The sequence below is a fragment of the Rhinolophus hipposideros genome (genome assembly GCF_964194185.1).
Source record: "Rhinolophus hipposideros genome assembly, chromosome: 8".
Lineage (NCBI taxonomy): Eukaryota > Metazoa > Chordata > Mammalia > Chiroptera > Rhinolophidae > Rhinolophus > Rhinolophus hipposideros.
The window spans coordinates 28,504,007-28,530,887 of NC_138054.1; the positions used below are offsets into that span (position 1 = coordinate 28,504,007).

A 26,881-nucleotide genomic window follows, 5' to 3' on the forward strand; every position below is an offset into this window, starting at 1 on the left:
CCACTCTAAGCTAGGTGTACTCATTCATGACCTAGCTTCTGCTGGATGCAAAGCATCATCCCAGATGCTCAAGGAGATCGAAAGGTGTCACACTCAGACATGACCCTCCAAAGGAACTTAAGCTTTGGTGAAATAAAGCATAAATATAAGATCAAACAAATGGATTACACAGTTGTGTCTTAAGGCAGTACACACCAAAGGAATCATAGTTACGGCATAGGAGTTATGAGTTGGACCGAGAAATATGCATAGGATTTATATAGGCGGGAGGTAAAAGGATAGGGGTGAGTAATAGGGTACGTAATATTTTACGTGGAGGAATAGAGGAACAAATAAAGAGGGTAGGAAGAATCCAAGGTGAATTTAAGGATTTAGTGAAGAGACATATATAGATGGAGTGGTATTTTTGAGACAGAAATAATGAAGATAAGATTAGGAAGTAGGTTAGGGTCAAATATTAAAGAAAGTTTAGAATGTTAGGCTAAGAACTTTTCAAGACATAGATCAGAACATAGCATATAACAGGCACCTGAGAAATGATTGTTTGGGGGTAAAAACATCACGTTTAGAGTTAATAGCCAAATATTTTTGTGAGAGCAGAAAGGAATTTAGATTTGATCACACAAGCAGGAAAGAATCACTGATGGTATCTGAGCAGGGGATTCATGGAAAAAACACATTTAAGGACATATTAGTATATATTAGGGAAATTAATCTGAAGGCATCAGGAAGAATTCCCTGCAAGGGATTTGAGAATGAGGGCAGGAAGGCCAATTCTTTATTAGGGTATATATCAGATCACCTTGTGTAATAAAATAATAAAACATAAATGAACTTCAAAATTAAAGTAGAAATTTTCAAGTAGGAAACTAGTTATCCTTAACAAAAAATTAAACTATCAAATTAGCCAGTAAAATGATGCAACTGGCCAAAAACAATTACATTTAGATTTTTCTGGAAAGTCTTAATTAATGTTTTCAAAAGAGAAATGGATTTGATTAGTTTTTTGGTGTTTGTTTTTTTACACTGTTTGGTACCTGAATGGTGAAATTAGATGCCTTGGGGTAAAAATATCACTTTTAGAATTAATAGCTAAATATTTCATGCAATGCTGTAACACAAAAGAACTGCCATTTAAAACACACACACACAAGGGTGCCAGATATACTCGTGGCCATGTTAAACACACCATAAATAAGCCATCAGCTTAAGAATATACTGGGTCGTCCTTCTGGAAAAATCATTAGTCATTCATTATGTCACTCACCATGCAATCAAACTTCTGTTTAAAATCAAGTTACAATTATTCTAATTATGAGCCAACATTTCATTTGTTTCTCAGCTGGTGCCTACTGGAACAGTTTTGTAGAGGATTTCACCACAAGGTAACTTAATTAAATTTAGTGCCTATGAGTTTTGTTTGTTTGTTGGTCTTTCAGCTTTCTTTAAGCAACAGATTTACTAGTTTGGGCATTGGAAATCTTATTTCTACAAAAATTACCACACGAACTAAATCTAAATCAATCCAAAATGCTTTCATCTCTTATAAAAAAATATTCTTTTCTCATAAAGACTTTATTTAAATATTTCCCAGCAATAGGCTTGTGTGGACAAACCAGGAAGTGAAACCAAATATAATCCCATTGTGAAAGCCCGGTAAAATGAAAGAATACATTTGGAATTAGCTGAGGCACTATTGCAATTTCATTTAAAAAGCCATTACCTTAGAAACATCAATTTAATCAAAACAGTAATAAGAGGAATTTCAAAAGCACACGTCTTCATTTTGTTGTTTGGCAATTTCCCCAATCTTCTATGCAAATATCTTTTTCTAGCTGGGCTGGCTCATCAGAAATGCAAGCACTAACCCAGCCCGCCCGTGAATGGAGAACAGGGAAAGCTATCATTTTCATGTTGGCAAATCTACTCTGCAACGAAACAATAGTAATCTTTAGTGACTTGCTTTGGAGGAATGTACCTTTTGCTTCGAAGGTAACAAGCAAATTCCATTTCTCTTAGTTGTTTTGCTCGGGTTACTATCATTCCCTTTATTCTACTGTAAATTATAAATTTCCTGAAAACAGGGACCATATTTTACTTGTTTGATTAGTTAAGTGGCATCACTTTTAAGAACTTTTAAGCAGGTACTCTGCTAAATAGCTTATTGGCATGGAGTCTAGAAGACTGGTACTGTCTATTGATCAGAGGAATGGTGGTACACTGGATGTCAAGGAGAGCCATGACTCAAGGAAAAGTGGCCACCCTCATTTTGGCCAGGGCCAGTGGTGAAAATTGGTCAGTGGAGGGGAGTGATGAGCATGATTTTTAAAACGCTGAGTTTACAGTACCTGTGACCCATTTAGGTGGTGATGTCTAGTAGGCAGCTGGAAATACAAACTGGAGCCCTGGGGAGAGGAGAACATATGAATGAGTTTTGTTAGACTGTTCATTTTTGCTGCTGACCCTGGCCCAGGTTGGTTTTAAAAGCTCGCACTTGGTAATTTGGAAAAAATAAGTTATTTAAAATAAAGAACGAAATGTAGCCTAAGTCCATCTCCTACGTAAAGGAGTTCACTTAATACCTCCATTTCAGAAAATTTACATTTAAAGTTGAACCAGTTTAATTTTTTATGAAGGTAATCAAGTTGACTAAGATAAAAAGTCTTGTTATAAAACACACATGCACACAGACACACACACTCTCTCTCTCTCTATGAATGGCTTCTACTTGTTTTGCCCAAATGGAGGTAAACAGCATTGGAAACAAATACTTTTTTTGTTTGTTTTTTAAACAATAATATGCAAGCAAAGACGTTGTTTTTAGATAACTTGCAGCCTCCCTGGTAGGGGTGTTCATTGCTTTCCTCATCAGGAATAGCCAACTATCTAACAAAATACATAAGGGCCTATTTTTCGTTTTACTTCAATGTAAAAGAACTGCTACCTCTCCCATGCTTCTTCAACTTGGTGTTCTAACCTCACTGGTTGTAGAAACAGTTAATATATTTTGCTTATCAACAAAATTAATAGAAACATGAAGGAATTTTAGATGCAGAATGTTTTGTATTTTTATAATTATCAATCTTTCCTTTGCTAGCTTTGATAGAGTTGGAAAATGTATCCTTGGGGAGTTTAATTGTGGAGGATACTTCCTGTTTTGTTTTTCTCTATAGAATTTATCTGTTTAATGTACTATACAATTATTTTGTCTATTTTCTGTGTGTGCCCACTAGGCAGTAAGCTCTAAGAACACAGGGTTTTTAACTGTAGGGCTCACTGATGTATCCCCAGCACTTAGCCTAGATAGCAGGGGTTTAATAAACAATTGTTGAGTGAATAAATCACAGTCCTGTGATTTTTATATTTCAAGAACTTAACACGTGTTTTTCCTTAGCACTCATGACTCAATTTCCATATTCCAACTTAACCTTGAAACATGATTTCTATTTCCATACTCCAAATAAATTTTTTCAGTACCTATATTGTGGTGGGACCCTGCAGGGCATTGAAGGTTATTGATAAAAAGGAATTAACATGGAGAAAACTGCAGCCAAGTGTCAAAACCTCCGAGGCTCTCCAGGTGATTCCTCTGTCTGGCTCTGTCTTATGAGGAGGAATTACGATTCTTCTCTTACCCTACTCTGACTTCTGGTTTCCTGATCTCAATTCCTGTTTCAGCATCTGTTTCAGTCTAGGCTTCCGTTTGGTATTCTAACCCCAGGTTACCTGAGTTTGACATCTGTTGTTTTCATTGTTTGACACTTCTTGTGTGTGGTTAAACCTACACAGACCAGAGACTCACAAAATTTAAAGTAACATGACAGATGTTATAGATTACTTTCCCCTCAAGGTTCGTATTGTCCTTCCCTGTCCCCATTATAAAACCTAATCATTTCCTCATCACCCTGTTTGATAGAATAATTACAGTGACCACTTGCATTTCTTATTCAACATAATTTTTTTTTTCCTGGTCAACTGGATTTAGTTAGCATGAATTACAATGCAATCAAAAAAAGGAGAAATTATTATCATCATTACATATTCATATTAAGAAATATCAAAATCAAATTTAGAAAAAAAGATGTTTTCAAGGTAATTTATGCCATAACTTTTCCATGTGATGTCTAGATATATGATAGGAAAAAAAAGTTGTGCTTGTACACTTTTTGTGAAACATCCAGTGTAGAACCTAGCCTATAGCTTTTTAAGTCCCTGGATTGGTCTAATTTAATTCATAGGCCAAAAATTCCAAACACATCAATTGTATCAGTGAGGCCATCTTTACAAAGGTTCCCATCATCTGCACAGAAGACAATTTACTTGACAGCACTCCTTTCTTGGGCAATGACTCAAACCACCTAGACTGAAAATAGATCTAAAGGGCTGTCATATAGCCCCAAGTAGCTCTGTGAGCTATAACTTGATTCATTTTCTCCTATGTATACAATTGGTTCTGCAAACAGGATTGCAATCTAAGAAATGCATTTTCCTCCCACTGTGAAGAGAGGTCTTCCCTAGTATCCTGGGGAGGGCTCTATTGGATTCCTTTGCCCTTGCAGGTACGGTAAGCTGCACATAAGGTTTTCCCAAAAATAAGACATAGCTGGACAATCAGCAATAATGCATCTTTTGCTTTATATTTATAATGCAAGTTTTGCTTTATATTAAGCAAAACTTAATATAAGTCTTATTTTACTGTAATATAAGACCAGGTCTCATATAATATAATATAATATAATACCCAGTATAATATAATGTAATACTGGGTCTTATATTAATTTTTGCTCCAAAAGATGCATTAGAGCTGATTGTCCAGCTGGGTCTTATTTTCGGGGAAACATGGCAGTGATTTCTTGATTTTTTTTTTAATGAGAAACAAACATTTGAACTCAATGAGCTGTGTGAGCCCATTACAAATAAGGACTCTAAAATTAGAGACTAATATTTTATCAAAGGAATGTTAGCATTGAAATCTGAGGAATAGACAGAAGTTTGAGATACCAGGCTGAATGTCTATGTCTATGGGGTATAAGCAACTCCTTTATTTTCACGGGTAATATCCCTTAATTATTGTTTTTAACTTTTTGTTATGGAAAATTTTAAATATACACAAAAGTAGATAGACTGGCATAATGAAGCCCATGTGTCTATCATTCTGATATAACAATCGCGATACTCACCCCCACTGGATTATTTGAAACAAATTCTAGATGTCATATTTTACCTGTCTTATTTCAGTATGTATCTCTAAAAGGTAAAGAGTCTTTAAAAAAATATAACCATAATATTATAATCATACCCAGTGGTGTGCTGGTAGATTTTAACAACCAGTTCTCTGGGAGAGAGAAAATAAAAAGGCCCCCCTATGCAGTCTTTGCCAATTTCCATTTCCATGATGTAAATATTCCCACCACAGCCAATTTCCAGGTACCCACATGCCGTCACTGAATGTGGACTTGAGAAGCAATGTGCAGCCCACCATTCCGTAAGCCTTCCACTATGCAGACACATCAGACATAAATAACCTGAAGAACATCGATAATAGCAAATTATAGTAAAATAATTAGGAAATGATGCGTTTTAAGCATTAATTTTATTTTAATACTCTAATTTTGAGTTTGCATAACTTAATTTTTTAATAGCTGTGTTTAACAACTGGCTTGCAAAATTCCTGAAAATATAACCATTGGGCCTTGTCAGCTCTAGCAATCCACTGAATCACATCCAAATAATTAACAATTCCTTAATATTATCAACTATCCAAATTTCTCTGGCATCTCTCTATTTCCTCTTTTTCCTCAGCAGTAGAGAAACATTTTAAGCAGGAAGGAAAACAGAACTTTGCTTCAGAAAGCTACACCAGAGTGTGCAGCTTCCCAAATGGTTTGGTGCTGCTGCGTATCAAACTCAGTCTGCTGCTAAAGTCTGTTTCCAGGAGATTAAATTACCGTGTTTCCCCGCAAATAAGACCCAGCCAGACCATCAGCTCTAATGCGTCTTTTGGAGCAAAAATTAATATAAGACCCGGTATTATGTTTATATTATCACTGGGTATTATGTTATATTATATTATACCCGGTCTTATATTAATTTTTGCTCCGAAAGACACATTAGAGCTGACTGACCAGCTAGGTCTTATTCTCGGGGGGAAATTTCATGCACATGTACCTTCATATTACTGGGGAATCGTAGTTATGTTGTTGTTTTGCTTTTACTACCCATTCTCAGGCCGCCAAGAGAACGAGTTTGTAAAGGGGTAAGAGAGGGACTTGGCAGAAGGGAAAGTTAAGTCCTTTCTAGGCAGACAATCCTAAGTTGATGGATGGAAAGTTCTACGAGGAAGATTCCTAAGAAGATGTGACACAACTTTCTGTGCCTGTATGTCCCACCATTGAAACTCTGGTCGCAAAAAGCTCTCTTTAAATGTGCCTTCCAGAACCAGTTATGGCATGTCAGATGCAGTAGGGCCTAAGAAGATGATAAAATGGGGTTACTGCCATCCTTGATGAGGAAGCCAGACTGCACTGCAACTCCTCCTTGAGCTCAAGGTCAAGTAAGACTCAAGTCAGTCAATGAGCCAGTGTCGACCACTACGCAGCCGGACTCCACAGGGTACATTCACGAATCCCTCCCACCAACCAAATCTGTTCCCACAGTCTTTCCATTCACCACTCTTTACTGCCTTTGAACAAATCCTTTATTCCAGATGGGGCAGCCTACCCAGTATCCAAAAACTACATACCATTTTTTACATTTCAAACATTATGAAAAATCCCTAACACATACAAAGGCTTACATAATAGTCCAAGGAAGCCTCATGGACCCTTAATTCATCTTCAACAATTATCAACTCATATCATACCCATGCCCAGAATTGTTCTGAAGCAAATCCTGGACGTATCATTTCACCCACAATTATTTCAGCACTACATACTTTCTTTTCTGCACACCTCTGTAGACATTTCCCTTCTACCCCCTTCGTATTTCCAAATTCTGTCTCATCCTGCAAGGCTCAGCTCGGGTCTCACATCCTCCATTGTTTCCAGTGAACTTGTCACTTAGTCACGTCTCCAAGCACATCTCTCTTATCGCTATCCTGCTGTCCCTTACCCTTAAACTGTATACTCACTTTCATTATACATACAGTGCAACAATAAACGCTTAGTAGGGAAAGAACTAAAGAACAACAACTTGGTTTTACAAAGTTAATTAAAATTTGGTACAACAATTTCATGCATCATATTGATCAAATTCCTTACATGGGAAATGTCTCATGGCACACAACAGGGTATGCTGACACAGAATGGTGGGGCAGAAAGAACATTGGGCATGGAGTTCAAAGGCCTGGGTCCTTGACCTGGCCCTAGAAGTTTGTGTTCTTTTAGGTATGCTGACTGACTTCTTGGAGTTCACGCATAAAATAATAATTAACTATGGCCATCCTCTCTCTTTCCCTCACTAGGCTGCTGAAATGAAATGCGATTATACATGCAAAAATGGCTTTGTAATTGATAGAGCATTTTGTTGATACACATCATTACCTGTAAATACAGAAATGATTCGCTATGTGACTTGACAACAAGAAAAACTATTGTTTTGGATACTGAGTATATGGGAAGAATAAATAAAAGTTCTCAACAGGGAAAATGGGAATGTGATAGACAGTATAGAGAACAAGCGGGATTCAGAACCAACAAAGTTAACCCTGAGAGGAATGTAAGAGCATACCTAGATTCTTTCTGACACCTCAAAAACCACTACCTTATAATGAAAACAGACAAATTGAAGGGCCCCTAAAAAGAGATTGCAAAGAAAGCAAGATAAACTGTCAGCTCTTTAAGAAAGGTTCCTGTTACATTAAATAATTAAATGAAAAGACAAAAATCAACATCTGATTCTCTCCTTTAAATAACACTGCAAAATTATACAATAAAATAGCTATAATTCTGAGTTTATGCTCTTCCAGGACATTTTTAAAGCCTTTGGTTTCTGAACTTTGCATTTGAGAAAGAACCGTCATTAATAACAAACTGCAAACATTCATTATATTACACTGAACAATAATTATAGTGGAATTGAGCTCTTTTCTTCTTCCAGCAGAAAAGGGATCGATGGCTTTCTCAAGAAAATACTGTTCTACGAACCCCACTGCAAGCTGTATTTGTGTCCTGTGAGAGACTGATTCAGCCTATCTAAACCATCCACCTGAAATATCATTATGTTTCTTGCAAGTAAATGAAAATTACAAAGGTTGGGGAAAAGGCTTAAATATTATAAAACTGAATAATCTAGGCCAACATAGAAAAAAGAGTTTTTCAACTTTAGACATTAATACAATTTAGCAATAGTTGGTAAAAACAACAGCTGCTATGCCTGGTAAATCCAAATAAGATTATTAGGTCAAAATCACAAAAATGTACAGAGAACATTTCAAAATTCCCAGAACACTGACAGCAAGGCACGAAAGCGGAACCTCATTAGGAAAGGAAACATTTTGTTTAAAAATAATTTTTTTTTTTCAGATTTCGTCATGTGTGACATCTCTGAGGACTTCACTACAGAGTAGAAACACAAAAATCAAAGGGTAAACTATAGAACAATGGTTTCCTTCCTTTATTCCCCTTTTCCTCTCATCAACCCCTACTGCACACATGAGGCAACTCTATCCTCCATCTTATTCTTCATAAACACACATATAGAGAGATTTTTAAAATTCATGGTTTTTCAAAAATGAGATATTACTAGAATAAACTTTCTCTTGTATAGATCACTCTAAGATAAGGAAACTACGAGTCACTGATTCAGTTACTTTCATGCACAAGGGAAAAGAAACAAAAGAGTTCTAAGACTTCTAACAAGTAAAAATAAGGATTTTATAGCATCTTGACTTATATTACTTGGAGTACTCTTACCCATGCTGATAATTATCATGAAAGACTTTCCAAGGTTAAAGTCTATATATCTCAAATAAGCATTAAAAATGTGAAGGACCACTAATTTTTTTTACTTGTCCATTTGATGAATAATTCAAGGTTGAATTTCAGAGGTCGTGAAGAATGAACAAATTTCAGGCTACAACAAAAAGTTAGAGGCTTTGCTGATCTGGTTCTGGGACTGCTATAATTTCTTCTAATTTGTCTGTAGTGTTCCTTTTCAATCAATAACTATAGAAGCCTAATTTTTCAGCATTAAGTAATTTGACTCTAAAGAGCTAACCAAGGAAATGTTCATTTCAGCTAGCTAACTAAAACAACAAATTATAAATCATCAGAAGGCAAATCAGGTGGAGCAGGCCCTCCGTGTTTCTCGTAGGTGGATACAACAAAAAGTCCAGTGTGAGCACACATTGGCCCTAGTAAGTAGCTGATAGGAGGTTGACGTAGTCAAATACGCTCATAATCATTAAGTTTTGGAAGCTGATGTTCATCACAAGAAAACCGTGTGTTAAACCTACTACTCCCTTTAAATCAGTTAACTACTTAATGTTCCCATAATTCCATGAGGTTATATCCACCTTACAGATGAGGCAACTGAGATAGTTATGTGATTTGCCTAAGCCTTCACAACTAGTAAACTCATAATAGTAAAACTAGTTGAATGTGAATAACCTTCAAAGAAATCTTTGAGGAGAATAAAAAGTAGCTGAGCTCAATGGAATGAACAACAGGGTAAGCGTGCATTCATGCATTCACTCATTCATTCAGTAATGAGTAGAGTAATAGAAGTCAGCAAAACGACCCAGGAGAGTGCATTGCTATCCTGCCTACCATCTGCCTGCACTTTAGCCAAGCTACGCAGTCTCTCAGAATGCCAACTTCTTAATTGTAAAAATAGAAATAATTCTACCTGGCCTACTTTCTATCTTCACATTGATGATAACATCAAATGCAATGGAAACTCCCTCTGCCCAGGAGGTATCAGAGAACAATCACCCAGAAAGGACTAAACTCCTCACAAATATAAGCTCTGTTCTCCCCACAAAACCTACCCAATGTGTCCAGGGTTTTCAAGCCTTCTGGAAGACAAGCAGCTGTCCTGAATGGTTTCAGCAGACTCCTCTCTCCTGTGCAAAGAGAGTCATTATTCTTCTCACAGAACAAAAACGACTTCCCCCATGTCTTTTCTCATTTCCACTCAGAAGTCATTCATGATTACAAGCTGTCTTGAATGTTCTGGCTGCTATAATAAACTACCATTGACAGGGTGGCTTCATCAACAAACATTTTTTTCTCACAGTTCTAGAGGCTGAGATGTGTAAGGTGCCAGAATATTCACTGGCCAGTAAAAGCTCGCTTCCTGGTTCATAGACGAAGATGTTTTTGCTGTGTCCTCATGTGGTTGGTGGGGCAAGGAAGCTCTCCGGATTCTAGCTTATAAAGGCTCTATTCTCATGACCTAATCACCTCCCAAAGGTCCCACCTCTCAATACTATCACTTTGGGGAGTAGGTTTCAACATGTAAATTTGGCGATGGGGACACACAAACATTCAGTCTATGGTAGAAGCCATAATTCTCAAAGTTGTGCTAATATAATTTATGTTCACTGGTAATCTGAAATTTGAGGATTTGGGGGACCCAATAAATAATCAGGAGGAACTTAAAACCATTCCTTCTATGAAAAAACTAAAAAATATGATGTTATGGAGTAAGCATAGTTTGACTTAAATAATTACCATGGGATCCTTGTGATGGAAGTTAATAGGAATATTTATTCTACGACCTCTTTCTCAAATGTCTTTCATGTTAGTCTCCCCTGTTCCATCCCACTGCCCTACTTGGTCTCCCAATGTGCTCTCTCTCATCTCCAACACATCCTCCATACAGACGCCAGCATACCTTCCCTCCAAAAATCTGATGTCTCCTTCTGCTTCAAAACCTTCCTCGTGGCTCCTAGGCTCCTCCTGATGAAGCTCTATTCTATTTATAGGGTTAAAAATGCATCTCCAAACCCAGCCCAGGCAGCAGCTGAGTCAGAGCCAGCTCAGAGCATTCCGATTCCCGCCCCACTACTCTCATTCTTTTAACCATGCTACAGAGGGGGAAAAGTTGACTTTGGTGGAGAGGGCTACACTATATAGGTATTTTTAAAAACTCAAAGAGTGAGGTTGATTCCAAGCATATTTTCACATCAGTGTAAGAGCCATAGTAACAGATATCAAAATTGGCAAAATATGGGTCATTGGGCAAAAAGAAAGGCGCTACATGGACAAAGAAATTAGAGCTAGAAGGAACTTCAGGCACTTATGCCACAGTACAACAGGCACATTTAGCTTCTTTAGCTCCAAAAATTTGATTCAAGTCCCATGACTTTATATTCTAAAACATTGTGCTAAATAATATTACCCTGTATCTGCCCTTAAACATAAAAATATAAGCAATACAAACTTAAAATATAATTAATAAATTTAAAAATAAGTGTCCAAAAGATGGAATTGATTAACTAGAATATTTTATTTAATATTTAGGTATTTCACTAGGGGTGTCTAAGAACATGATACAAGAAGATGATACAAAATGAATGATACGAAAGAAGGAACATGCATGTAAGAAGGTTCAAAACTACCTGTGGGAATCTACGGAAAACTAATTTCTACAATATCTAGAACAAATTTAATTGTAATTCTAAAACAAGCATAAAATAAGCGTGTGCCAGTAGTTTAACCAATTATTTAAAATAATTCACAGAAGAAAATACTTCAAGCTATTAGCAATCAAGATAGATTCAATTTAAAACAAAATCTTCTCTATTGAAAGTTAAACCACGCAAAATCAAGCAATAGGATTAATGACGGGTAAATTTAAAAACTCGCCCAAGATTCCCTCCCATGTAGTATGCTTCTGTAGATTTGTCTTTGCAGTGGGCTGGCTCTTTCTTTGACACTTTCTGTACCACAGGCTCCCATTACTCTTCCTTCATCTTCATGACTCTGGGTAGAGAAAAGTCTGGTGAAGTGCAGAACAATGGGAATTGTAGGGCCTGAATCAGCTTGTAGCCCCAGTTCCCCCTCCCAAATGGGCCGTTCCAATTCTGCCACCAGTTCTGCCACCGATAAAGAACAAGCCATGCCTGGAGAACCTAGATCCCTTTTTAGCATTGTAAACCATGAAGGAGATGCTTATTATATCTGCTTTGTTCTCTATTTCTCTGGTGCTCATCACCATAGTAACAAGGCACACAGATGGAAAAGTAGGCTGGAAATACCCCGAAATGGGGGTGGGGAATATGGAGGACAGGGCCTTTCACTGAGAAAAGGCTAGAATTTCTTCTATCGGAGGTGTCACAATATTAAGGGGCAATTCTAATGGGAAAAAAAGTTGATTTTAAGAGAACAACAATCGAAAGCAGCTTAAAAATTTAATAAATATTAATGTTTATAGGAGATGAACTTGCCGAACTTCAGCGGATTAAAGCCAGATGTATTTTATTAGAAAATCTTGTATGCAAATTGAAACCTTTACACAATATCCAATTTTGGAAATCAAGTACTCATTCCACGGGGTGGATTATTATTACTCAAAATGTTTGGTTATTTTGTAGTACTAAAAGTTGAGACATCTAGAAAGGAAGTGTGGCTGGGAAGATAAATTGATACAATGAATATTTTCCTGAAAGTGACAAGTTTATCTTCCAAGTTTTAGTATCAAATGTCCCAAGAGGAAATCACTGGGTGGGGTCGTGGGGGTAGCTACTGTTTCACCCTAGGGAGTCGCTGCGCCATTAAAATTGGAAAACCGTCTTTCCCATCACCAGCCCCTCTGTTGTTTGTACATTCAAAGACTTTCAAAAGTACTCTCAAGTCCCTGTCTGCTCTCTAAAGCTACCACATGCCCAAAGTTCCATCTGTAAGAGAAATCCCCTGACTCCGATATCTCCATTTTGTTATTGTTGTGTTTTGTCCTTTCCTGCCGCCAGCCTGAGTCATCCTTTCTCAAAATTTTCTAGGACACTGGAATACTTGGGATATTATTTATGTTGTTACTGGTCAGGAAATAGGAAAAGGAACCCCACTAGCCATTTAAGCTACTTGGGGAAGTTTTACTCTATGCAAATAAAAATGGTGCATATACAAAAAAAAAAAAGCAGGAGATGCTTTATAGACAATTGTTTTAGAAAATTTAACATTCTAGCTACTTAGATTTTAGTAGAAAAAGCAGCAGACAACTTTATGGGAATTTTAGGTCCTTGACTCAGCCACAAACTAGGGTGAAACTGTGGACAATTTCTACTTTGTCTTTCTCAACCTGATTGATTGTCTTATCAGTAAAAATAAAGCACTAAAATAGAATAAGGACATAAACTTGAGGAGATATAAGAATGATTTCAAGGCATGTTAAAAAGCTATGCATATAAGCATGTGTGTATTACTCTGGCAAAGACCCTCAAGGACATCTACAACACAAAAAAGTTAATAATCAATAGATACTCTCTAAGGTCTCTTCTAAATAACTCTAGAATACCACGACTTGAATCAACTTACCCGAATCAACTCATGATTTTGAACTCAGAATCAGGTGAGCATAATATTCAGGTTGACTCAAAAGTCCCCACCCAGGGAATTTGTCCCTGATCACCCCGTGTAATCCCCATCACCAACCACTTCTCTAGCCCTTTACCCTGCTTTATTTTCCCCCATAGCACTTGGCACATGACATTGTATCTTGCATTTGCTGATTGTCTAACTTCCCTCTTCTAGGACGCGTGCTCCACCCCAAAAGTGTTTGTTTGTTTGTTTGTTTCATTGTTGGGTGTATTCCTCGTGCTTGGCATGATGCCAGACAAATATTAAGTGCTCAAAAAAGAATCTGTTGAATGAATTTTTAAAAATTCATAAAATGAAGCACAGCAGTACAAAAACTCAAACACATTATTTTTCTTTTTAAAAAGTCTGGGGTCCTGCCAAGAGCCATGTACTCTACTAAGTTTTTTCTCAAGCATCTATCTCACTTAGTCTTCTTCATGGGATCGCTTTAAGTCAAGCTTTCTGATCCTAAGAGCCTTTTATAAAATAAGACACCTGGCAAAGGGAGCCAGGCAATATACTGTAGAAAAAGTTGCTTCGTCATGTGCCAGATCTGCCACTAACCTGTGGGGTTTGCTTACACAAGTCACGTATCCCATTCGCTTCTACATTTGTATCAGGAAGACAATACTTGCCCCTGCAGTAGATACTGCAGGTCAGCAGGAGAATAAGTGTGAATGTAAATGCTGTAGTATGTTAGAAGTGATGTACAAACACTTAATATAGTAAGTAATGTGGAGGTTCCTGAAAAGTACTTCAGGGGAGATTTGCTATATATATGCTGTTGGGAGCAGGCAGAACAGTGTCTTCACACAGGCCAGAGCATCCAGGAACCAAGGGAGACCCAGTAAAGGCTTCCTACTCCATAGGATGCGGCTATGCTTAACTCCTCTCCCTTCAGATCGCCTTACTCCTTAAAGAAAAAATGTCCCAAATCTAGCCTGGGACCAAATCTTTTTGCACGCTGTAATCACAACCTCCTTCTGGGAAGAAATCAGCATACTTGATAACATGCTGAAGAATTTTTTTTTTCCCAATGGGATTGAGACTTGTTCTTAAAAACCAGTCACCCACTGACTCAGCCGACTATCAGTCAAGCATCTGGTGATTTTCACCTTTCTTTTTTTTGGATCTAGTCTAAGAACGGGTACTAAAAAAAATTATATACAATTTCTAACTGTTCTAGGAGAGTTTGTGTATTCTTAAAATGGATGATGGTGATTAAATCACTTTGGTAGCAAATTAGCTTCTGTCAGAGATAGCTATATCTACCTATCTCTGTCTATCTATCATCTGTCTGTCTGTCTGTCTATCTATCATCTACCTACCTACCTACCTATGATATGCACTCACCATGCTCTTTCTTTCTCTGTTGAACGTCACTGCCCATCAAGAAGAAATCTTTAGGGCCTAGTAGAGGGGCTTTTCCCTTAGAGTTGATAGTTAATTTGGTTGAAAATTTTTCTATAACACCCAAACCAGTTCATCTTCAAACAGGGCTATGGGGCTTGCCTGTCCCCCACTTTCTTGGGGAGGGAAGGGAGATAATTTACCCTCTCTGGAAGAATTTATTTCCAGATCATCAATTAACCCTTGTCCAAAAGTATCTGCCGATGTCCTTCCTGTTGGTACTTTCTAGCCATCTCTTTTCTTCTGTTTTCACATCCACTCTTTTCCCACATTCTAAACAAAAGGCAACCATCTCACCTGTCAGGAGTCTGCCTATAATGCATTGCCTTGGGGAGTAAAAATCTCCACGGCCCCAACCAAAGGGATATTTTGAAATACCTGTAGGGTTATAGATATTAAAAAAGTGAATGACTTTCATGACGGAGAAACAAATCCTTTTGGAAGTCAGCGGAAAGTTTCCATTTCTTTGCTTTGAGCAAGACTGGAAGAAGAACTAATCAAGTTATTAGACAACAGAAAACTGAAAATCACTTTTATGATCAATCACTAGATAACTTCCGGCATATAACTCAGGAGTTTAAAAAACTCCTGGTGGAATTATACTGCCTTTGTTCCCATATACTTATTTATGTGGCAAGATGTATTAAGCACTTGCATTTGAAAAGCACTTGATTTAATATGAAACCTAGCTTATTCTAGCAATAAGTAATATTTACTATGTATAAATAATTTTTAAGCCCCATGCATCTCACTGAGAGATAATTTTCCAATAAAATTTTACCTATGACTAATAACGGTTCATCAAAATTCTAATATATTTGTTGTTCTGGTCAAATTGTATAGTAAAAAAATCATAACTCAATCTAAAAGAAATTTTATTTAACAGAAATTTATTGTCCAGAACTTAAAAAATATAGTGTATGTTTAGGTTTGTGTGTCACAAGAGTATGATAAGATAATCAGTGAAAGTTTTTCAAATATAATGTTACATTGGGATTAAGTTTTATAGAAGAGGAATGAAATGAGTTCCATGAAGGAAACAACTATAAAATTCATGATTTTCTAGAAGAGATTGTTTCTGTGTTTTTTAAATGGATGATATGGTAGATATGAAATCATTCTGGTATTAATTTAGCTTCTATCGGGTACATTAACAAGTTTTTTTCTAAAATATCAATACTTATCATACTATTAATGTCATCTTTTACAACTATTTAAAATCATGATGAAAAATTTTAGTTATTAACTTCTAACATGTATGAGGAGAGCATATAGGTTTTCAAAATCCTTTTGGGGGACTGGGAGAAAAACACTCGGAGACACTGTTCTAAACTGTCTGAGAGTCAAGTGCTTGTACTGATCATTTAAAATTTTGACTTCTAATAGAAAAACAAAGCCAAGATTATTTCAGAAAAGGGCAAAAGCTGTCTCAAGCATCTCCTGCAAACTGTCAAATCCGTACTCTGAATACAGAACATGTTCAATACACACTCACTGACAAAATATTATGGCCATTCAACTGATTATTTATTAATAGGACACATATATATAATTTATTAATAGCATTTATTAATAGCATATATATGTATGTATAAAAATATATATAATATACCTTTCTATTTCTAACTTTCAAGGAGAGCTTTCAAACGTTAGTCAAGTACCAGTCAAAAACATGTTATTGAAACAAAGCCCTGGATTAGGTAATAAGCATGCTGAATTTTATTCCCTAAATTCTTTCCCCGATTTCCATTAAAATGCCAAATATGATAACTGGTCCAGGAGGCCCTGGAGATGAACAAAATAATCTTTATCGCCAAGAGGACCTAAGAGGGGGCAGAGCTGTTCTCTGGCTTAGACACAATCACAGGCGTACAGGCTCCGAGGCAGCACAGAACAGAGAATGAGGAGCTTCTGGGGGTGGTAGGCAGAGGGAAAGCGTCTTGAATGGTCTTTAGAGTAGGTATGCTTGAAATGATTCTTGAAAGATGGCCAGGCATTTGACAAGGGGCTACGAGCCCCCTAGATAGAGGCAAGAAACAAAGCCAGGGAGCTGAGCCATCCTCCTCCCTGTACTGTAAATAGTTAAGGATGGCTGGTCTATGAAGGTGTGATTGTGCGTGCTGTGTCCATGGTGCATGCACTGGTGATTAAGCAATGACAGGCTGGGAAGAGGTAAAGCTGGGAGTTGTGGAAGCCAACAAAGGAAGACTGTAGTATATGGCTCACCGAGGAGTTTGGACTTGACCCTGAGGCTAATCAAGTCATTAAAGGGTTGTTATTAAATTGTGTAGTGATGGTATGAGATTTGGCTCTCAGAAAGATTACTTCCCTGTGCCCTGTGGTGTGCACAACGAATTTGGGGGTTGAAGACAGTAAAGACTACAAACTAACCTGCTGGAAGACAATTAGCAGTGATCCTGGAAAAGACTCAAGATAGTTCAGGGGCTTGGAGGAAAGGTGCTGACAGAAGGAACCTTAAGAATATGGCCTCTGGACAAGTTGCTTTCCAGTTGTGTGAGGAGCAATATACTGGAGGAATGAGGCAAAGACAAGCCCAGAATGAGTTCTAGCTTTCTCTGAGTCATATAATTTGGTAAACAGTATTGTTATTTGAAAAATATGAAATCTAAAGATGAATAGCAAGTTTGGGGGAAAAGAAAGTATCTTCAGTTTACTTATTCCAAGTCCTCATTTGCTCTATGAGGCAGGTACCATAGGTATATTATTGGCCCTTTTCTATTCTCAAAGGGGTAAAATTATTTGCCAATATTACATGCAGCAGTTTGGGAAACTTACTACCATGTTTCCCTGAAAATAAGACCTAGCCGGACCATCAGCTCTAATGCGTCTTTTGGAGCAAAAATTAACATAAGACTTGGTCTTATTTTAATATAATATAAGACCGGGTCTTACTTATATAAGACCAGATATAATATAATATAATAAATATAATACTGGGTCTAATATAATACTGGGTCCAATATAATACCGGGTCTTATATTAATTTTTGCTCCAAAAGACGCCTTAGAGCTGATGGTCCAGCTACATCTTATTTTCAGGGAAACATGGTATAAACTAGGCTCACGAGCAGGTAAACAGGGAGACAGGTCCATACTTTCACAGAACTAATTTTATATTCTTGTGGGGGCGTGAAGAGACTAGAAGATAAACAAGCAAGCAAACAATAAACCCAGATCTGAAAGACTATGATAGGAGTAGGTGTTGGGGTTCCGGGGGCTTTACCTGAGGGGGTCAGGGAAGGTATCTCTAGGTCACGTTTAAATTGACTCCTTATTGAGGAGAAGGAAACAGTCATGCAAATTCATAAGCAAAGAACATTCCAGGCAGAGAACAGCAGTTGAGAAGTCCTTGAGATAGGAACAAGCTTGTTGTGTTAAATACATGGCAAGTGGGGAGCAAGAGGAAGTCCCAGTTCCAAGGTCATTCCTGGGAGGGTGAAGGTGAAAGACATGTAGCACCTCAGGGCAGCAGTGGCACAACATAAGCTCTCTTGGGGACGTCTGGGGACGTGACCAGCATGCACAACACTGTGTGCCTGAAAAATTGCATCATGATTCACAAAACGCTTTGGGAAGACACGTCATGTTTAGTTGAGGAATGCCTATTTCGGCATTGAAATAGGGCCAAGAAAAAACTCATTTAGTTTTGCCTAGAGAGATGACCTTTAAAATCTTTTGATGAACAGAATTTATCTTAAATTTATCTACTCAGAGCAAGAAACTACCTGCAGTCCAATTGCAGGCAGCTCTGCCCCTGAAGCTGTCATGCCCCCTCATGCTCCATGGAAGCAGAGCCTCGCAGCCACTCTCCAAGGCTCTAAAAATGAGTAAAGAGGCAACATTTTCTCCCAAGGATCCCCAATGAGCTCAGCTGGACAGGGCAAGGAGAAATAGTACCCCACTGCCAATGTGCGGAGCTGGGTTCCTTTTTACACAAAACCAAAAGCCTCGGAGGAACTGGACGCTGGAGGTGCCCACTGGCTGAGAGGCCATCCCAGGCACAGCAGTCCAGATCGCTCTCCAGAACATACTGTCCACACTTCCCATCCTGCGTTCATGTTCCACTGCTGCTTTTTGGGCTACCAGTTCTTCTACCAACAGTCTTTCACATGGCCCCCATTCAGCCAAAAGGCTTCCAACTCCGCATGCTAAAGGCAATGCAGATCAACCCTGTCCCTGTCTGAAAACATCCTACTTTACAGCCAACTTGCTCAGATGCATCTCAGATGCTTGGTGCATCAAAAGAGTATCTTGGCAAAAGTTTGCCAATATAGCATGAATTAGCTGTAAAATAATTAAATTATTCCTGCATGATGTAGCCCCTTTCAGGGTATCACATCGAGACATTACATATTATATACACTTATTTTAGAGATGGCTCTAAACATTAAAAAAGGTCTTCTTTGCAATGGTACTGGAAACCGGTGGCACACTCGGGTCCCTGTCTAAGAGCAGGCTGAGCTCATGTCTGAGCTCATTTCAAACCACGTTTCTGCCTCACCTCTTTACTTCAGTTCGCTGGTCAAGTTTTTGGTTCCTAAAGTCACCATTTAACCTCTGACCACAAGACATCTGCACATGCTTTCACAGCACTGTCCATCTCCTTCCTGACAACATTCACAGTGGCAAATTTTCATTTATTTGCTGGCTCACCCAGTAACCTGCAACCTCCACAATGGCAGGGACCATGTGCATTTTTGCTTACCACTGTATACCCAGAACCTAGCACAGTGTCTGGCACACAGTAGGTGGTTAATAAATAGCTGCTGAAAAAAAATACTATGAAATATGCTCAATGGTCGATCTGTTACAGCTTTTGAGAATGGATCAACTCAAAATCATTCAAATTAAGGCTGAGGAAGGTTAAACAACACACAAAAGATTTGCCACTGTTTGGGTTTAAACTGCTTTTGGAGACAATTCTCAAAAAGTTTGACTAACAATTTAATAATACTCATTTGGACATGTATGGAGATGACCAATTTTAAAACATTTTTTTAATGGAATAAGAGTTCATTTTCAAAAAGGTTCACTCAGATTAGGCCAAATTAAAAGAGAAAAGCTACCACTTACTTTATCAGGCACAGTATTAAGCACTCTATACACATTTTGTTTTATTTAATCCTCATATCTAATTATTATTCCCAGTTCACAGATGAGGAAATTGAAGGTAGAGGGGCTAAGGTTTCATACTGAGTAAGTGGCAGAGCAAGGATTCACATCCATTTGATTCCAAGACCTACGTTTTTAATACAAGCCATGTTTTAAACTAAGAAATAAACATTGACATTTAATAATGTGTTGCTACCTCCCAGGGTGGTACCAACTGGTACCACCAATTGGGCAAATGCCCCAGTATTTAAAATAGGATTTGGATGCCAATGATGTGGCAGCAGGGAAACTAGACAATTCATGAAAGAGGAATAAGGAGGAATATGAACTAACACTTACTGAAAGCTTGTTTTATGTCAGATACTGTATTAGATGCTTTAATGTGTAATATTTCTTTTAATATTAAGAATCCTATGAGGTAGGTAACATTAGTCAAGAAAAAGAGGTGTAGAATAACTGATGTTTGGGTACCCAATGTTCATTGCCCCCTTTCTTCCAAATATGTGAACCTCCCACATTTTAGCTGAGCATAAATTTGTCAGAAAGAAGGACAGTATTTCCCCCGTCTCTATCCCAGTTAGGTGACGTCTCATTACTAAATTCTAGCCAGTGAAATGTAACAAGACCTGTATGACAGCCTCAGAAAAGTTCCTTAAAAGACCTTCCTTAAGAAAGGCTTTTGTCTTTCCTGTCTCCTTCCTTCTTTCCTCCTTTCTACTGCTTGGAACCTGGATGTGTGGCTGACACTTCATCTGGGACCATCAGGTTGAGGGCCTCACCTGATGTATAGTAGATCTAAAAGGTGGAACCAACCCAGGTCTCAGAAGACTGTAAAACCATCCTACCAGCCCTGGATTGTCTCTCTACAAACATTTTTTTTTTCCATGTGAAAGGGAAACAAACAGCATTTTGTTTAAGCCATTGTTCTTTGCAGTCTCTGTAACTGGCAGCTAATCTTAACTAATCCAACAACTCATCCAAAGTGATGGTGCAGGGTTTTCAATCTGCAAAGTATATGCTCTTAGGTAGAAGCCTGAAGGACTCCTGCTTATAATCTGCAATAGATGTGTGGGCGAGTAGCAAAATACTGAAAAGGAATTTAACAGAAGAAAAGAAGATTTGAATATGCTCTCAAATCGGCATACCTGCCAAACAATCAGGAATATGCTACTTGACAATGAAGAATTTAGTCTCCATCAGAGACTGGCAGAGGAAGATCTCAGGCACCTGCACGGAGCTGGAAACAGAAGAGAAATAGAAGCTTTGCAGCTGGTAGCTTTTGTGAAAGCTGTTGGCCGAGGAGTAGGCATTGTAGAATAGAGCCCTGGAAATGGCCACAAAATGAGACAGATTCTGAAAGGGACTGAAATTGAAGATGCAACAGATGAAGTTCAAAGATACAGCGTCTGGAAAGGGACAAGCAGAATCATGTGACCCATATCAAAGACAGCATAAAGGTCAAAGGCAAAAAGAAAGGTCAAGGTTGAAACTCCAACAACTTATTTTCATTCATTTCCTTTACAGGGGTTCACAACAGCACTGAAAAGAATTTATATTATGTTAGAATACAGTAGAATCCTAAATGAAAGGGTATCATAGAATAGGGCGTTTACTACTATTTACCCTTTAGAGAATTTGTAAATGAACAGCAGTGATAAGAAGAATTTCAAAGAGAGATTCAGTAACTGGAGTTAGATCTGAATTTACTTAAGATCAATCATAATGACCTAGAAAAGGAAAAATAAGTTATATCTGCCAAAGCCATTATTTTAAATACTAGAAAAAAACTAAGTCATAAGAAAGGTATGGAGGAAGTTTAGAAAATACAGATGGGGAAAAAAATGACAACAGGCAATGCAAATAAAATAAAAGGCAGCAATATGGAAACAGACATGGCACAACTTAGAATGCATTTTACAATTGGTTAACTAATTGGGTGTCCCAAATTCCTTTTGTCTGGTCACAGGTCTAAATTGCTGTAGGATATTGTCCTATGGAGTTGGGCAGGGAGGAACGTGCTTCCTACATGGAAGGCAATGTAAACCATTCCACCAAGTCCAGAGTAACACGACAGATTCAGCATACATTCATTGCTGTAAATATGAGTGTAAGCTAGAAGGATGCTAGAAAGGAGAAACAAAAATAAAATTTGGAAATTCATCTTGAGAGACAGTAAATGAAAATTGGGGACTAGATTAAGTAGGCTATTTTGGCATGGGCTGTAAAAAATCAAAAAGGAACATAAAAATAGTCAGATGCCATTAAAAAGCATTTGGAAAATTAAAAAATGTTTACAAATAAAAACGTTAGTTAAAACAAGAATCTTCTACATTTTAAAACATTTTCAACTTCAGAAAACAAAACAACAACAAAAAATCACAAATTTCAGGCCACTGTAGGAAAATACCCACACAGTTTAAAAAAAAAAAAAAACACTTGAAGGAATAATGGAATATTATTCAGCACTCAAAAGAAATGAGCTATCAAGCCATGAAAATGCATGGTGAAACTTAAATCCATATTACTAAGTGTAAGAAGGTATAGACTCTAATAATTTCAACTACATGACATTTTGGAAAAGCCAAATCTATGGAGCTTGTAAAAATATCAGTGGTTACCAGGGGTTGGGGAGAGGGAGGGATGAATAGGTAGAGCACAGAGGATTTTTTAGAGCAATGATATTATCATACTCTGATAATACTATCATGGTGGATACATGTTATTAAACATTTGTCCAAACTCATAAGAATGTACAACACCATGAATGAACCCTAATGCAAACTATGGACTTTGGGTGCTAATGACGTGTCAATCTAGGTACACCCATTGGAACAAATGTACCCTTGTGGTGGAGGGTATTGATAAAGAGGCAGGCTATGCATGAGTGGGGGCAGTGGGCATATGGGAAATCTCTGCGCTTTACTCTCAATAAAGTCTATTAAATAAAAAATCTTGGAGGACCCGGTATCCTTTTCAAGTTATATATATGGATTAGGGCCCTTTTCATTTTAACTAATGCTGCTTTCATTCTGAGGATTCTGAAGAATGAAACAGCAATGCAGAATGGTCATAAAAAAGCAAATCTTAACAACTAGTTCAATGAAATCACTCCAAATGTGAAAATATTCATGTTATGCTGGCAATGTTGTAACACCTTTCCAATTAAAGGAAATCAGAACAAGTTTTGAAAAATAGTAAATTTAATTCTAACATTTAGAGTTTTTTGTAAAATAAAAACATTTTGCGGGGATACATAGTAAATAAAAGTGCCACGATGCACTCAGTGACAACTCTGCCTCCTTCACTACCTGAACTAAGAGAATACCAGACCTGTTAGGGTTTATATTCTTAAATCACATAGGCCCAATTACTTAAGAGATTAGCTGTCACTTTATATTCTCTTCAAGAGGGGAGCTCCGGAATAGGAAAGCCAGGGACAAAAGAAAATCACCTTGGCACTCTTAACTCAAAGAGCATTTGGGATTCTCAGGAGGTCTAACTTGAACACATGGAAGGTACTGGACATAAATAATTATACTGCAGTGTGACTTCTTTTGTGTGCTTCAACCCTACACAGGTTTAGAAAACAGAACAGCCTGACAGACGCATGCCATTTAATCCCTTCTTAGAAAGGAGCGAACAAATTGCCTGTTTCAAGTTGGCTGCATAACTGCAATTAAAAATTTTCATACTGATATATTTCTACAGAGTTTTTAAAAAGTTTTTAGGCGAGACAAATTTATTCAAGGAAGTTCACAGGTTTTTGTAAGTTCATAGGTTTTTGTAAATTTAGTTCTGTCCTTTTCTTGAGCGGAGGGGTGGGGGGTGCTGAGAGGGCATCTTTCTGACCCTAAAGAAAGGTCTTCCACAAACGTCGACTACCTATGAGCTTAGCAACCTATGAACTTTGGGAAGTCAGTTGAGGACACAGAGTAAAGAGCCAACACTGAGCCTCCTCCCTCCTGACCTCTCAGCACCTGCTCAACTGCAGCCCAGGAGAAGTAAACTCTTAGCTTCTCTCTTTCCATGGGTATAGATCGGCCCCTTCTCTCTCTAACAAAGGAACGCCAACACCACCACCAAATTGTAGGCGTCCAATAAATCCAATGAGTATAAAATGTTTGTCAACAGCGCCAGGGCAGGGGGCAAACGAGAGCGACCAAACGCGGACGCCCTCAGGAGAGGTCTAATCACCTAGGAAGGAGAGACTCCAGCCTGGAAAACCAGAACCCTGTTCCCGCTGCGCCCCAGGACTCACACTCAGGTGCAGCGCCCGGATCTCTAGGGTAGAAGGGACCGCCTCGTTGCGGCTGAGGACAGGGCGCAACGAAGCCGTGACTCATCTCTCTGGCCGAGCCACCTGCCCACAGGCCTGGCTCGCAGGTGAGGAGTGGACAGGTAACCGCACCTGCTGGGCAAACCCCACCTGCTGCGCCCCCTCACCCCGTCCTGTTCCGCCACCACCTGGATCGGCTCGGCTCCTCCTCCGTGAGTCGGGGGCGTCCCGCTCCAACCTACCTGCGCGACTCCAGCCCGGGGCGCCGGCGTTCCCCGCGGCGTCCGCCCCGCGCCGCTCGGGGCGCGCGGGTGGCGGCCGGGTGCCCTCACTTTCTCGGCTGCCGGCCGCGGCGGGCTCAGCGGGAAGCCCCAGCGCTGGCCGGCTCGCCGCCTCCGACCGGCTCCATTGTGACGCGGCGCCTTCCGCCGGCCAATCGTGGCGCCGCGGCGCGAACCGCTGACTAAGTTCGCGGGTGGAGGAGGAGGGGACTGGGCGGAGGCAGGAGGCGGAGGCGGCGACTGCGGGGTGGCGGTGGCAGTGGCCGCGGAGGAGAAGGAAGAAGAGAGAGGCTGGGGCTGCTTCGGTAGCTGCTCCTGCTGTTAAATGTGCAGCCGCCTTGGCCCGCGTGTTTGCCCAGCTTTGGGACTGCGGGGGCCGGTGACTCACCCTTTGCTGATGGGAACAAAGCACAGCTGCCATCACCCCGGAGCGCGCCATGTGGCCGCCCCGGCCCGCTCGCCACAGCCTTTGGTCCGCAGGGAGCAGTGCACGGCTACGCATCTCACTAGGGGGCTACGAAGGGCGGGGGCTGCTTTCAAAAAGAGAGAGAGGGGGTAGGGGCTGAGGGCTGCCCACCAACAGCACCGTGCAAGGGACTTTGGAAGTACAGTGTTTCTGTGTCCCCCACCGTCGTCCCGTCCTCCTCCCTCCCCCACCCCCCGCCTCGCCTTCTCACGTGTGCACCCCGGAGTAACTTGTGATTTACATAACGTGTTGGGCCCTAAGGGAAGGCTTGGGTGGAGCACGCGGGAACCCACTTCTTACAGACAGAAGTTCCTTTACCTTTCTTTATACTGCGTGCTTAGTAGAAAGGGAGTCGAGGTTGTGCGTAGAGTTTACGGTTGTACCAAACTAAACGTCTTAAGTTAGGATTCTGGGCCTGCAGTACTATCCATCTGTCTCAAATGTCCTTACCCTCGGGATGGGGAGAGAACAACAGGATAAAGGGGCCATGCTATACTCATAACCAACATTTAACTAATAAACTGCAGGTCCACCCCATTCACTCTCCCACCCATTTCCCTAGGCAGTAAAGTGGCCAGGCTGTTAAATAATCCAAACCCAGGGATTCGGGGGACTTAATGTTATTTGTCATATTCGTTTAACCCTATGCCAGATTTAACTCAGTCTTTTTGCACAAACTATCATCTTCAACAAAGATTCAGTTAGACAACATTTATATCTCTGAGTTGCTATGCCAATCACATTCCCATTTTTAAAAAGTGTTCCTCCAGGAGCCTCCCAAAAAGTAAATGAAGACTATAAACCATTTAACATTTGGGCCCTATCTGATCAGTTTGTGTAAATGGGAATAAAGAAAGTCGCATGACTGAGTTATGTGAGACGGAGTTGTGTCACACAAAGACTGTTCAGATAAACACCACAATTTAAATCACCCTCAAAGGGGACAAGAAGGCTCTTTATGACACTGCTCGATGTCCTTGCCCATTCCTTTCTGGGTTGGCAGCTGTATTCTTCCTGAGTCGTAGAAGGCAGAAAGAGCATTCTTTCACTTGGTCATTCATAAATTTATTTTATTGAGCTTATGTGTGAGAGACACTATGTATGTACAGATCTAGTAAGCTACCTGGTAATTTAGATTTGGGTTTGGTCCTCAGACTGCCTACTACCTGGAGAGGAAAATAAAAATATACAAAATTAAATATGAAACGAAAAGGTGGGTGCTAGAAGAGATACTGATTGTAAAGTCATGACATTAAAAATTGAGAATGTCTGATTTTCCATATGTAAGTTTGAATGTTTGAAAAAGAATGTTCTCTCCCCTTTCAAATCCATCAATAGACAACCCATTCTATTACAGCAGTATCACTACCTGTGTGACTTGGGGTAGTTACTTAACCTCCTTGGGTGTCAGTATGTTCATCTATAAAATAAGTTATAAACTAGACGATCTGTTAAAATTCCAATTCCAATGATGAATGAGTAAGTGACTCCCTGCTTGATAACCCAAGTCACCATTAGCAGGAAGTTAAAGTGATCAAATTCATTAAAACTGAATTAGGTTTGGGTTAATCTTAGATACGTAGTTTATAAATATGTTTATTTTATTCCAATTCTCATTAACAAAATCACCCTCCATGGTGAATTTATTACTGACACTGAAGAAAGCGGTTTTCTAAATATGTGATATTGCTTCTGGTAATCCTCCTCTGAAACTGTAACATCAAATAAATATTTCTCTTGTTTCTTCTTCCTTCTGCAACGCTTCATATAAGCTTCTGCTTGCATTATAGTGAGGA

General features: G+C 39.1%; 1 protein-coding gene across 5 annotated transcripts in view; it reads right to left on the reverse strand.

The window, feature by feature from the left end:
- LRRC8B (leucine rich repeat containing 8 VRAC subunit B) overlaps nucleotides 1-24,903 on the reverse strand; it is a 61,248-nt gene extending 36,345 nt beyond the window's left edge. For 2 of the 5 annotated variants that reach the window (XM_081055010.1, XM_081055005.1), the window contains exons 1-3: nucleotides 24,581-24,903; nucleotides 9,989-10,063; nucleotides 2,349-2,405 (exon numbers count right to left, since the gene is read on the reverse strand). The gene's annotated coding sequence lies outside the window, so the exon portion shown is untranslated. Of the gene's footprint in view, nucleotides 1-2,348; nucleotides 2,406-9,988; nucleotides 10,064-21,207; nucleotides 21,300-24,580 lie in introns of all 5 variants that reach the window. The other 3 variants (XM_081055006.1, XM_081055007.1, XM_081055008.1) reach the window with 3 other exon arrangements.
- Nucleotides 24,904-26,881: the final 1,978 nt, after the last annotated feature.